The following is a 12218-nucleotide window of genomic DNA, read 5'->3' as shown; positions in this document are numbered from 1 at the left end:
CAGTCTGGAGTTAAACGCCAGAAACACGTCACAAACCAGAGTTGAACGCCAAAAACACGTTACAACTTGGCGTTCAACTCCAAAAGAAGCCTCTGCACGTGTAAACTTCAAGCTCAGCCCAAGCACACACCAAGTGGGCCCCGGAAGTGAATTTCTGCATCAATTACTTACTTCTGTAAACCCTAGTAGCTAGTCTAGTATAAATAGGACTTTTTACTATTGTATTTACATCTTCGGATTATCTTTTGATCCTTTGATCACGTTTGGGGGCTGGCCATTCGGCCATGCCTGAACCTTCATCACTTATGTATTTTCAACGGTAGAGTTTCTACACACCATAGATTAAGGTGTAGAGCTCTGCTGTTCCTCATGAATTAATACAAAGTACTACTGTTTTTCTATTCAATTCAACTTATTCCACTTCTAAGATATCCATTCGCACTTCAACATGAATGTGATGATCGTGATAGTCATCATCATTCCCTATGAACACGTGCCTGACAACCACTTCCGTTCTACCTTAGATTGAATGAGTATCTCTTGGATTCCTTAATCAGAATCTTCGTGGTATAAGTTAGAACCCATGGATGGCCATTCCTGAGATCCAGAAAGTCTAAACCTTGTCTGTGGTATTCCGAGTAGGATCTGGGAAGGGATGGCTGTGACGAGCTTCAAACTCGCGAGTGCTGGGCGTAGTGACAGACGCAAAAGGATCAATGGATCCTATTCCAGTATGATCGAGAACCGACAGATGATTAGCCATGCAGTGAAAGCGCATTGGACCATTTTCACTGAGGGGACAGGATGTAGCCATTGACAATGGTGATGCCTAACATACAGCTTGCCATAGAAAGGAGTAGGACTGATTGGATGAAGACAGCAGGAAAGCATAGGTTCAGAAGAACGAAAGCATCTCTATACGCTTATCTGAATTTCTCACCAATGAATTACATAAGTATCCCTATCCTATTTTATGTTTTATTTACTATTATTATTCGAAAACTCTATAACCATTCAATATCCGCCTGACTGAGATTTGCAAGATGACCATAGCTTGCTTCATACCAACAATCTCCGTGGGATCGACCCTTACTCACGTAAGGTTTTATTACTTGGACGACGCAGTGCACTTGCTGGTTAGTTGTATCGAAGTTGTGACAAATTATGAATTAAGATTAGAGCACCAAGTCTTTGGAGCCATTACCAGGGATCACAATTTCGTGCACCAAGTTTTTGGCGCCGTTGCCGGGGATTGTTCGAGTTTGGACAACTGACGGTTCATCTTGTTGCTCAGATTAGGTAATTTTCTTTTTGTTTTATTTTCAAAAAATTTTCAAAAATCTTTCAAAAATTTCTCATCTGTTTTCGAAAATTATTCTAAATTTTTAAGAATGAATTCTAGTGTTTCATGAAGCATGTTGAAGCCTGGCTGGCTGTAAAGCCATGTCTAATTCTTTTGGACTGTGGCTTCCAACTATCAGCATAGAGGCAAGTTAATTGGAATATCAGCTGTTGCATGCCTGATTTATATCCTAAAGCTGGCTGGCTATTAAGCCATGCCCAACCCTTGGATTGTAGCTTTAGGCCAACATTGAAACATTCCTGGGATTCTTATTAAAAATTTTGAATTTCTTATTTTCTTTTTCCTATATGTTTTTCAAAAAAAAATTTAAAAGAAAATACAAAAAAATCATAAAATCAAAAATTCAAAAAATATTTTGTGTTTCTTCTTTGAGTCTTGAGTCAATTTTTAAGTTTGGTGTCAATTGCATTTTTTTTTCTAAAAAAAAAATTTTGCATTTTTCGAAAACTCATGCATTCATAGTGTTCTTCATGATCTTCAAGTTCTTCTTGGTAAGTCTTCTTGTTTGATCTTCATATTTTCTTGTTTTGTGTCTTTTCTTGTTTTTCATATGCATTCTTGAATTCTTAGTGTCTAAAAATTAAAAATCTTTAAGTTTGGTGTCTTGCATTTTTTCTTTCATAAAAAAAAATTTTCAAAAATAAGTCTTGATGTTCAACTTGACATTCAAAGTGTTCTTGGTGTTCATCTCGACATTCATAGTGTTCTTGCATGCATCACATGTTTTGATCCAAAATTTTCATGCATCGAGTCTTTTTGATGTTTTTCTCTTTCATCATTAAAAATTCAAAAATAAAAAAAAATATCTTCCCCTTTTTCTTCTCATAAATTCGAAAATTTGAGTTGACTTATTCAAAATTTTTTAAAATTTAGTTGTTTCTTATGAGTCAAATCAAATTTTCAATTTAAAAATCTTATCTTTTTCAAAATCTTTTTCAAAAATCATATCTTTTTCACTTTTCTTATTTATTTTCGAAAATTTTAAAAATATTTTTCAAAAATCTATTTCTTAATTTTATATCATATTTTCGAAAATATCATCAACAATTAATGTTTTGATTCAAAAATTTCAAGTTTGTTACTTACTTGTTAAGAAAGATTCAAACTTTAAGTTCTAGAATCATATCTTGTGATTTCTTGTGAATCAAGTCATTAATTGTGATTTTAAAAATCAAATCTTTTTCAAAACTAATTTCAATCATATCTTTTCAAAAATATCTTTTTATATTATCTTTACAAACACTACAAGAAAAACACCCATTCAGGTACACTTGAAAAGTGTAGCCAAAAGTAAAAAAAATGATGCCTTAGGCTACGGCTACGCTTTCTGGGCTACGGCTACGCTTTTTGGGGTGATTCCTATTCGGCCGTTGCCTATTCTCAAAGGCTATGCTTTTCTGTATCAAAGGCTACGCTTCTGGCCTTTGAGAATAGGGTACGCTTTTTAAGTGATGCTATTCAGGACCAAAGGCTACGCTTTTCAGCACTAATGGTTACCAGAATTCAAAAGAATAGGCTACACTTTTCAAGGCTACTGCATCACTTTATAAATGTAATAAATAGTATACTTATAGCTACTCTATATAAGTGTAGCCTTAGGTCCCTCATTATTTTTTTTATTTTTAATACATATATATATAATTAATATTCCAATAATTTTTTGTACAATATAATATTTAATAATATAATTACATATATAATTTTGTATTTTTAATTAAATGAGTTAAATAAAATAAAATAAAAATAAATATAAAATTATACTAAATAATTTATTTAAATAATAAAAATTATCTGTAAACAAAATATATTTATAATGAACCAAAAGTATTGAAATGAAATTAATTTTGAATATTCATACATCTCACACTAAATTAAGCATAGTCATATCAAAATAAGCAAGAGACCACTTAGAATTTACTACTAATACTCTACGAAAAACTAAAATACTATATCATACATAAGTATCTTCTAATAACTAAACCATACTCCACAATCCATGAATCTCTTCCTCTTCCTCTTGTTGCTACTGTTTGGTCTTCATGTCTCCAAGTTCATCTTTTAAAGTTGTCGCTTTCTCTTTGAGCTGTTGCTTTAAAATGTGGTGACCACAGAAGATAACTCAAATCTGTAATCAATTTCAGCAACCAAGTGAATCCTTTTTTAACTTATAAAGCCTAAAGGCAGCAACTTTGACAGGCAACAACAAAAGAATCACCCCATCAATAAAAGAATAACCTATAACTCATCAAATCCCAAATGCCAATATCTCTTACAAGCATTGTTTATAGCATTCACAGCCATCCTAAAAGGCATAAAGATATAGCAGTGAAAGCTTACCAAACCTACTACTCTTTTTATTAACCTCCTAATATGTACGTTCAACTTTACATTAATATATACACACATATATATCCATTGGAAATGTGAAATAAGTAATTAAGTACTATACTGTACCTGTGACTAATTAGTAATAGGAAGTGAGATTTTCATAATAGTATTATTAAGGCACATTCCTAATGATGATTATTCTTTAGAGCTTCTTGGCAACCCGATATTAGTGGCTAGTGTAGTGGGTTCTACTTCTACATACAAAAATCACAGCTGCTGCACATTCCTTGTGCTCAGAAATCTCGTGATGTTCATCTGCAAAAAAGTCAAGCATTGCCAATTAATTTGTCATACTTTGAGAAAGTAATATTCTCTCTTATACACTAGCATAACATAATCTGAGGGAAAGAAGCAACAAGCATTAAATCAAGTGAGCTTTCTTCCAGAATTAATAGATTGAGCTTTAATTCTATCTTTTTTTTCCTGGTAAGTGAAATTCCCTTTTTTTCTTGGTTATCCTTATGTAATACATATTTGAATGAATCAGAAACCATTCGTGGGACAGAAGCAATAAACAAGAAAAACAAGAAAAGGTGTCACGGGTGTGGTGAATGAGCATCTCTTTGCCAAGTGCCATGTTGTGTGATTCATGATTAAGATTATATGATCGGTTTTGAGTTATCAAGTGAGAAAGTCGTCCTCTCCCTCACATGCTCATAAGCTAAGGTTTTGCTTTTTCAGCCTTTTCTTTTCCTCCTTTGGAAATTCCCGTCCACACTCCAAAATCCCAATCCCAACTTAAAAAAGTTCCCTCAAAACACAAATAGAATAGAATAGTAAAACATTTACAAATAAGTATTTTTAAGAAACAAGTTAAACTTTCTGTTTATGAAATTTAGTTAAATTTATACATTTATTGTCAATTGTGCCAACAAGTGAATATACGGTGGGTACATTTAGTTAAATTTAGTTAAATTCATACATTTATTGTCAATTGTTCCAACAAGTGTTGTTTTAGACAAAAAAAATTTCATAAGACAAAAATACATAAGTGGAAAATTAAAAGATAACAGCCAAATAGCAATCACAAAGAGCAGAACCATTTGTCTTAATTGGCTTTTGAAACTAACAGTTTAAAATTACATTATGCACATAACTCTGACTAAGCCAATTAGATTCCAGCCACAATACAATTCTACAAAATTTAATCAGAGTGTAGCACATAACATTAACATACCTTAACTGCAAGTTCTCCAATAGCCCAGCATGCATTATTTGCTATTGAAATAGCCTCTTTAACCTTAGAAATTTTCCGTATAAATAACATAGTACATTAGTAAAATAATTGAAAAAATACAACCACTCCGCTGAACCCTAAACTAATACCAGAATTACACATACCAGCTGCTTGGATTAACTTTCAGTATGAGAAATAAATCATTATAAAATGCAGCAGAAACCATATCATTGAGTTGACTGTAGTAGAACCTTGTATAGAAAAAGAAAAGGTGTAATAATGGTGCTTATTATCAACATAAATAGCACCAACTAAGATGAATAAATGCTTTCAAAATACATAACATCATAGACAAGATAAGACATCTCCTAACAGATAAAACATAAGAAAAAGTGGGGTGCATACATGTGCTATAGATGTATAGCATTCCAAGAGAGGAAAGAGATATTTGTCTGAATTTGAAAGTTGCTACCATTTCTCTATTAATGGTGGCATGAGAATGTGAAGATAAACCAGGCTGCAAAACAAGGAAAGAAGCAGTTCATATAAAAATTCATTAGACACAAAAGAGCACAATCGGTTTTATCATTCTACCTGCCCCAGTTTCGGACATCTGTCCCTCCTCCGAGTCCAAGTCCTTCCCATACTAACTACAACAACACAAACACCATCATGTCAGTAAACAAAATAACTATATATTCTTAATCAGCTGAGGAATTTTGTAGAAGAAAAATTCTACAGATCGATGCAAAGTGAAGAAAACACAAGTCCTCAACCTGAGCCATTACTTGAGCAGCATCCTATCTTTTCCAATAGTCTTCGGTACTACCTATACCACAAAAGAAAACCAGTTTATATTAAGCTATTTGATGTGCGGAAAACGATCCGACACAAAACTCACCGGCAAGTGCACCGGGTCGCATCAAGTAATAATAACTCACAGGAGTGAGGTCGATCCCACAGGGATTGAAGGATTGAGCAATTTTAGTTTAGTGGTTGATTTAGTCAAGCGAATCAAGATTTGGTTGAGTGAATTGTGATTTGCAGAAATTAAATTACATGGGAAGTAAAGGGAATGGGTAAATTGCATGAAATTAAAGAGAACTGAAATTTAAAGTGCTGAATCTTAAAGAACAAGAAATTAAATGGCAGAAACTTAGAACGCAAGAAATGTAAATTGCAGAATCTTAAAGTGCAAGAAATGTAAATGGCTTGAATTGTAAAGGGAATTGGGAATTGGATTTGCAGAAATTAAACAAGGAAAAGTAAAATTCAACAAGCAGAGGAGTAGAAAATAACTTGGATTGAACCAGATCTAAAAACAGAATTGTAAATGAGCATGAAAAGCATTAAACAGAGGATGTAAAATTGGAATTTAGATCTCAGGACCCAAGAGACTAGATAACCAAGTCTAGATCTCAATGCCTTCCTAGATCCAACAAGAACAATTGGAAAGGAAATGTAAATTGCAAAGAAAGTAGATGAAGAAGCAATTAACTGAAACTGAGATTTAATTAAGCAGAGAATTAAACAAGATCCCAAGGTGAGATTGAAACAGAAGTTCTTCAATTCTCCACCAAAGATCCGAAGCAAGAAAATTAAAGAGTGCTGGGCAAGAACAAGGAAGAAGAGAGATCAATTCTCCTCCCCAATTCTCTTGAATTAAAACAACAATGCTAGAATGTAAAATGAGCTCTCTACTAAGTGCACTAATCAAACCGAAAAGAAAGCTCTATATGAAAACTAAAAAGGGAAGCTCTACGAAAAACTTAAATCCTATGCTATTTATACACTTTCTTCAAATGGTCTTCAAGCCTTCAATTGGGCCTTTGCTCTTGATGAAATTGGGTTGATAGAGGCCTTGGTTGATTGCTCTTGGAGTTTGGAGAAGAACCGAATTGAACCGGGTTGGAATCATGAAAGTTTGAGTAAAAGTTGGAGTAAAAGTTGGAGGCTAACTTTTACTCCAACTTTTTACATCAGCCACCCCTCCTTGCTGATACCAACGTTGGGGCAAAAGTTAGGGGTCTAACTTTTGCTCCAACGTTGGCCTCCCCTTGCATACTCATGGCGCCAACGTTAGCCAAAAAGTTAGGGGCTAACGTTGGCGCAAACTTTTGCTCATCCAGGGAGAGTTTTTCATGCGCCAACGTTAGCCAAAAAGTTAGGGGCTAACGTTGGCGCAAACTTTTGCTCATCCAGGGAGTGTTTTTCATGCCAAAAGTTAGCCAAAAAGTTTGAGGCTAACTTTTGCTCCAGCTTTTGCCCAAAAGTTAGCCAAAAAGTTTGAGGCTAACTTTTGGTCCAGCTTTTTGCTTCCTGGTTCATTTGCAATTAATCCAAAAGTTTGAGCTAAAGTTTGAGGCAAACTTTTGCTCAAACTTTTTGTCCTCTCTTCCTCCTAACCATTCCTTCTTGCTTCAACCTTTCTCCAAGCTTTCTTCACCTATTATTAATCAACCAAACACATCAAAGCTATGCTCAAAATCATGAGATATTCATTCTTTCATAATATGTGACAATTATAACATAAAACCTCATGAAATAGCATGAATTCATACATGGTTGATTAAATCAAAGGAAACATGAAAATCTACCCAATTGGCTTGCTTATGGCTCAAGAAAGTGCATAATTCAATTGAAAACAAAAGAAAAAGGTTAGTGAAACTAGGCTAAGATGACTTGTCATCACAACACCAAACTTAAATCTTGCTTGTCCCCAAGCAAGAAATGATTTATTGAGAAGAAAGAATGAAATGGAAGAGGATGTTCATGCTAGTAGAGTGTTATTGGTAGTTCATGGGGTTTTATGTGGATATGTAAACACTCACTTCTTATTGACTCTTAAGCCTAGAAAGTCTCCTTCAAGCTTCAAGTAACATACTGCTATGACCTCTCATTATTTCTTTATCCTTGGCTATTATTTTGTTCATAAGCTTTATTTGAGTGTCATGTGTAGCAAGTTCATTTCCTTTTCTTTATACTTGACACATTATTCACTATAGACACTTGGCTTACATTCCTTCTTAGAACATTGATGCCCAGCACCTCTTTAGGCTACTAAATGCCTTGTAGTTAGGTTGCTCTTGATAGTGGACTTTCAGCTGATGATCCCGGGTTAGTTAACCCAAGTCATCAAGTGTTGATGCACTCCAAAGAGCTTAATAATCCAAGCAGATCCTAATACAAAGACACCACAGATATATATTCTAAGGTTCAAGCTATTGGTGTCCAGCTTTGTTTCTTTTTGTTTTCTTTTGTTCTGCCACTTCACTTAATCATTGTCAATCTAATCAATCCCCGGCAACGGCACCAAAAACTTGATGTGCGGAAAACGATCCGACACAAAACTCACTAGCAAGTGCACCGGGTCGCATCAAGTAATAATAACTCACGGGAGTGAGGTCGATCCCACAGGGATTGAAGGATTGAGCAATTTTAGTTTAGTGGTTGATTTAGTCAAGCGAATCAAGATTTGGTTGAGTGAATTGTGATTTGCAGACATTAAATTACATGGGAAGTAAAGGGAATGGGTAAATTGCATGAAATTAAAGAGAACTGAAATTTAAAGTGCTGAATCTTAAAGAATAAGAAATTAAATGGCAGAAACTTAGAACACAAGAAATGTAAATTGCAGAATCTTAAAGTGCAAGAAATGTAAATGGCTTGAATTGTAAAGGGAATTGGGAATTGGATTTGCAGAAATTAAACAAGGGAAAGTAAAATTCAACAAGCAGAGGAGTAGAAAATAACTTGGATTGAACCAGATCTAAAAACAGAATTGTAAATGAGCATGAAAAGCATTAAACAGAGGATGTAAAATTGGAATTTAGATCTCAGGACCCAAGAGACTAGATAACCAAGTCTAGATCTCAATGCCTTCCTAGATCCAACAAGAACAATTGCAAAGGAAATGTAAATTGCAAAGAAAGTAGATGAAGAAGCAATTAACCGAAACTGAGATTTAATTAAGCAGAGAATTAAACAAGATCCCAAGGTGAGATTGAAACAGAAGTTCTTCAATTCTCCACCAAAGATCCGAAGCAAGAAAATTAAAGAGTGCTGGGCAAGAATAAGGAAGAAGAGAGATCAATTCTCCTCCCCAATTCTCTTGAATTAAAACAACAATGCTAGAATGTAAAATGAGCTCTCTACTAAGTGCACTAATCAAACCGAAAAGAAAGCTCTATATGAAAACTAAAAAGGGAAGCTCTACGAAAAACTTAAATCCTATGCTATTTATACACTTTCTTCAAATGGTCTTCAAGCCTTCAATTGGGCCTTTGCTCTTGATGAAATTGGGTTGATAGAGGCCTTGGTTGATTGCTCTTGGAGTTTGGAGAAGAACTGAATTGAACCGGGTTGGAATCATGAAAGTTTGAGTAAAAGTTGGAGTAAAAGTTGGAGGCTAACTTTTACTCCAACTTTTTACATCAGCCACCCCTCCTTGCTGATACCAACGTTGGGGCAAAAGTTAGGGGTCTAACTTTTGCTCCAACGTTGGCCTCCCCTTGCATACTCATGGCGCCAACGTTAGCCAAAACGTTAGGGGCTAACGTTGGCGCAAACTTTTGCTCATCCAGGGAGAGTTTTTCATGCGCCAACGTTAGCCCAAAAGTTAGGGGCTAACGTTGGCGCAAACTTTTGCTCATCCAGGGAGTGTTTTTCATGCCAAAAGTTAGCCAAAAAGTTTGAGGCTAACTTTTGCTCCAGCTTTTGCCCAAAAGTTAGCCAAAAAGTTTGAGGCTAACTTTTGGTCCAGCTTTTTGCTTCCTGGTTCATTTGCAATTAATCCAAAAGTTTGAGCTAAAGTTTGAGGCAAACTTTTGCTCAAACTTTTTGTCCTCTCTTCCTCCTAACCATTCCTTCTTGCTTCAACCTTTCTCCAAGCTTTCTTCACCTATCATTAATCAACCAAACACATCAAAGCTATGCTCAAAATCATGAGATATTCATTCTTTCATAATATGTGACAATTATAACATAAAACCTCATGAAATAGCATGAATTCATACATGGTTGATTAAATCAAAGGAAACATGAAAATCTACCCAATTGGCTTGCTTATGGCTCAAGAAAGTGCATAATTCAATTGAAAACAAAAGAAAAAGGTTAGTGAAACTAGGCTAAGATGACTTGTCATCACTATTCAACAACAAAGTGCTTTCATAAGTCATAACCAAATCAAATAACTCCTAAGCAATTTCGTAAATTTTGTATTAGGTCTTCTCTCTTTAAAGCCAAGATAAATCCTAAAAAGTTTAAACCCCAACACCAACAAGCATGGTTAACAGAACCGAAACGGCACTGACAGGGTCACCTTTTTTACCTAAATAAATTATTATAGAAAAAATTAATGAAATTGCATAATAAAATCATACATCTGAAGAGCTAACATGGCGAGGGGTGATGGAGCCTCCAATCTGCACCAGTCCATCAACGGTGAACAATGTAATTCTATCCTCATGAACTCATTGAATTTCTGAGAAATCATTGAAACAAATTAGCAATATAGTACTTAGCAAATAAATTACACCCGTTGGGTGCGGCCCTTCTCGGGACCCTGCGTGAACGCGGGATGCTTGTGAACTGGGCCGCTTTTTCTTTTTTTTTTTTACTTAGCAAATAAATCTCATAAGCATAAAAGAGTAGTATATCATTTTCCAAAATGCAGACTCTGATGAAGGCAATCTCAGTTATTGATCAATTAAAACTTAAAAAGTACCAAATGCCATGAATCCAAAAAGCACTGCACCCTTCAATAACCTAAAAATCCTCTGAAAGTTTACAAATTATACTTGAAGAATACCTAACTCAACTAAAGCAGCAAAATCACTAGGCCTTGGAGAAACAAAATAACCATAACTTAGAGCACATAAACATCGAAAAGAAGAAGCAAAAGCTCCACCATTTCATTTCAACAAAAACTAATTTTAATTTTCAAGATTTCAGCTCAAATATTCTTAAAAAGCACACACATTTGAATATTATATATACAAAAATATGTTTCACAACTTGCACAATCACAACTAGCGCTGCAAAATCAAATTCTGCAATTGAAATGAAATTCAATTACAACAATCAATGAAAGGAAAATCCAGCTACTTGAATGAAATTTCAGGAAAAAGAAGGAAAGATTACAAGAGTCGAATTGGAACCACGGGAAAGATCGAAAAGGATCATCACCGGATAGGTTGGAAGAGTCGTCGGTGGCTTTGACCACGATATGATGGCGAGAAGAATGAGATGATGAAAAATTGAATGAGTATCAGAAAAGCGGGGAGAGAGGAGATGATAGCGTGGAACGAGAAATTGATGCAAGAGAAGAAGGGAATCTGAATCTTGAGGAGATGATTGCAGTGGAAAAAGCTTGTTCGCCGGAGAGAGGAAGAAATGCTGATGGCGAAGTGGAAAAAGGGAAGAGGAGCGACGGCTCTGGAGTGGTGAGTGGTAAGCGGGGAAGAGGAGTGACGGTTCTGGAGTGGTGAGTGGTGACGCCGTGAAGATGAGTGACGGCGAACCAGGGATTTGGGGGTGATGAGTGGGGAACAAGGGAAGAAGGGTGAGTGTTATGTTCTCTGATGATTTGGCTAAGTGTTAGTGAAGGAGAAAAAAATTACTAAGTGTTGTGGGTGTATTTAGCTCTAGATACATTAGGTATCACTTTTAAAACGCACCCAAAACTTAATAAATAGGCTACCTTTTAAAAGCATCTTCTTTGATAAGAAAAGCGAATCTATAGATATAAACCTACGGCTACGCTTTATAAGTGATTTCTATAATACCTAAGGCTACACTTTTTAAATGATGCCACGATTGTGTATCCTTTTCTCTTATAAAAAGGCAACACGGAGAAAAGCGTAGCCTATTCATACAATAGGCTACGCTTTTCAAATGTAGCTTAAAAAAAGTGTGGCTGAATGGGTATTTTTCTTGTAGTGAAATCATATCTTTTTCAAAAAAAAATCTTTTAAAAATATCTTTCCTAACTTCTTATCTTCTTATCTTTTCAAAATTGATTTTCAAATCTTTTTCAACTAACTAATTGACTTTTTGTTTGTTTCTTATCTTTTTCAAAACCACCTAACTACTCTTTCCTCTCTAATTTTCGAAAATACCTCCCTCTTTTTCAAAAATTCTTTTTAATTAATTAATTATTTCAATTTTTAATTTTAATTTTAATTTTATCTTAATTTTCAAAAATCATTAACTCTTTTTCAAAATTTATTTTTCGAAATTCCCTCTCTCACATCTCCTTCTATTTATTTATTCATTTACTAACACTTCTCT

This window comes from Arachis hypogaea, chromosome 12 (genome assembly GCF_003086295.3).
Source record: "Arachis hypogaea cultivar Tifrunner chromosome 12, arahy.Tifrunner.gnm2.J5K5, whole genome shotgun sequence".
In the NCBI taxonomy this organism is placed as follows: domain Eukaryota; kingdom Viridiplantae; phylum Streptophyta; class Magnoliopsida; order Fabales; family Fabaceae; genus Arachis; species Arachis hypogaea.
The sequence above is the reverse complement of the archived record's forward strand: the minus strand, read 5'-3'. Positions refer to the sequence as shown.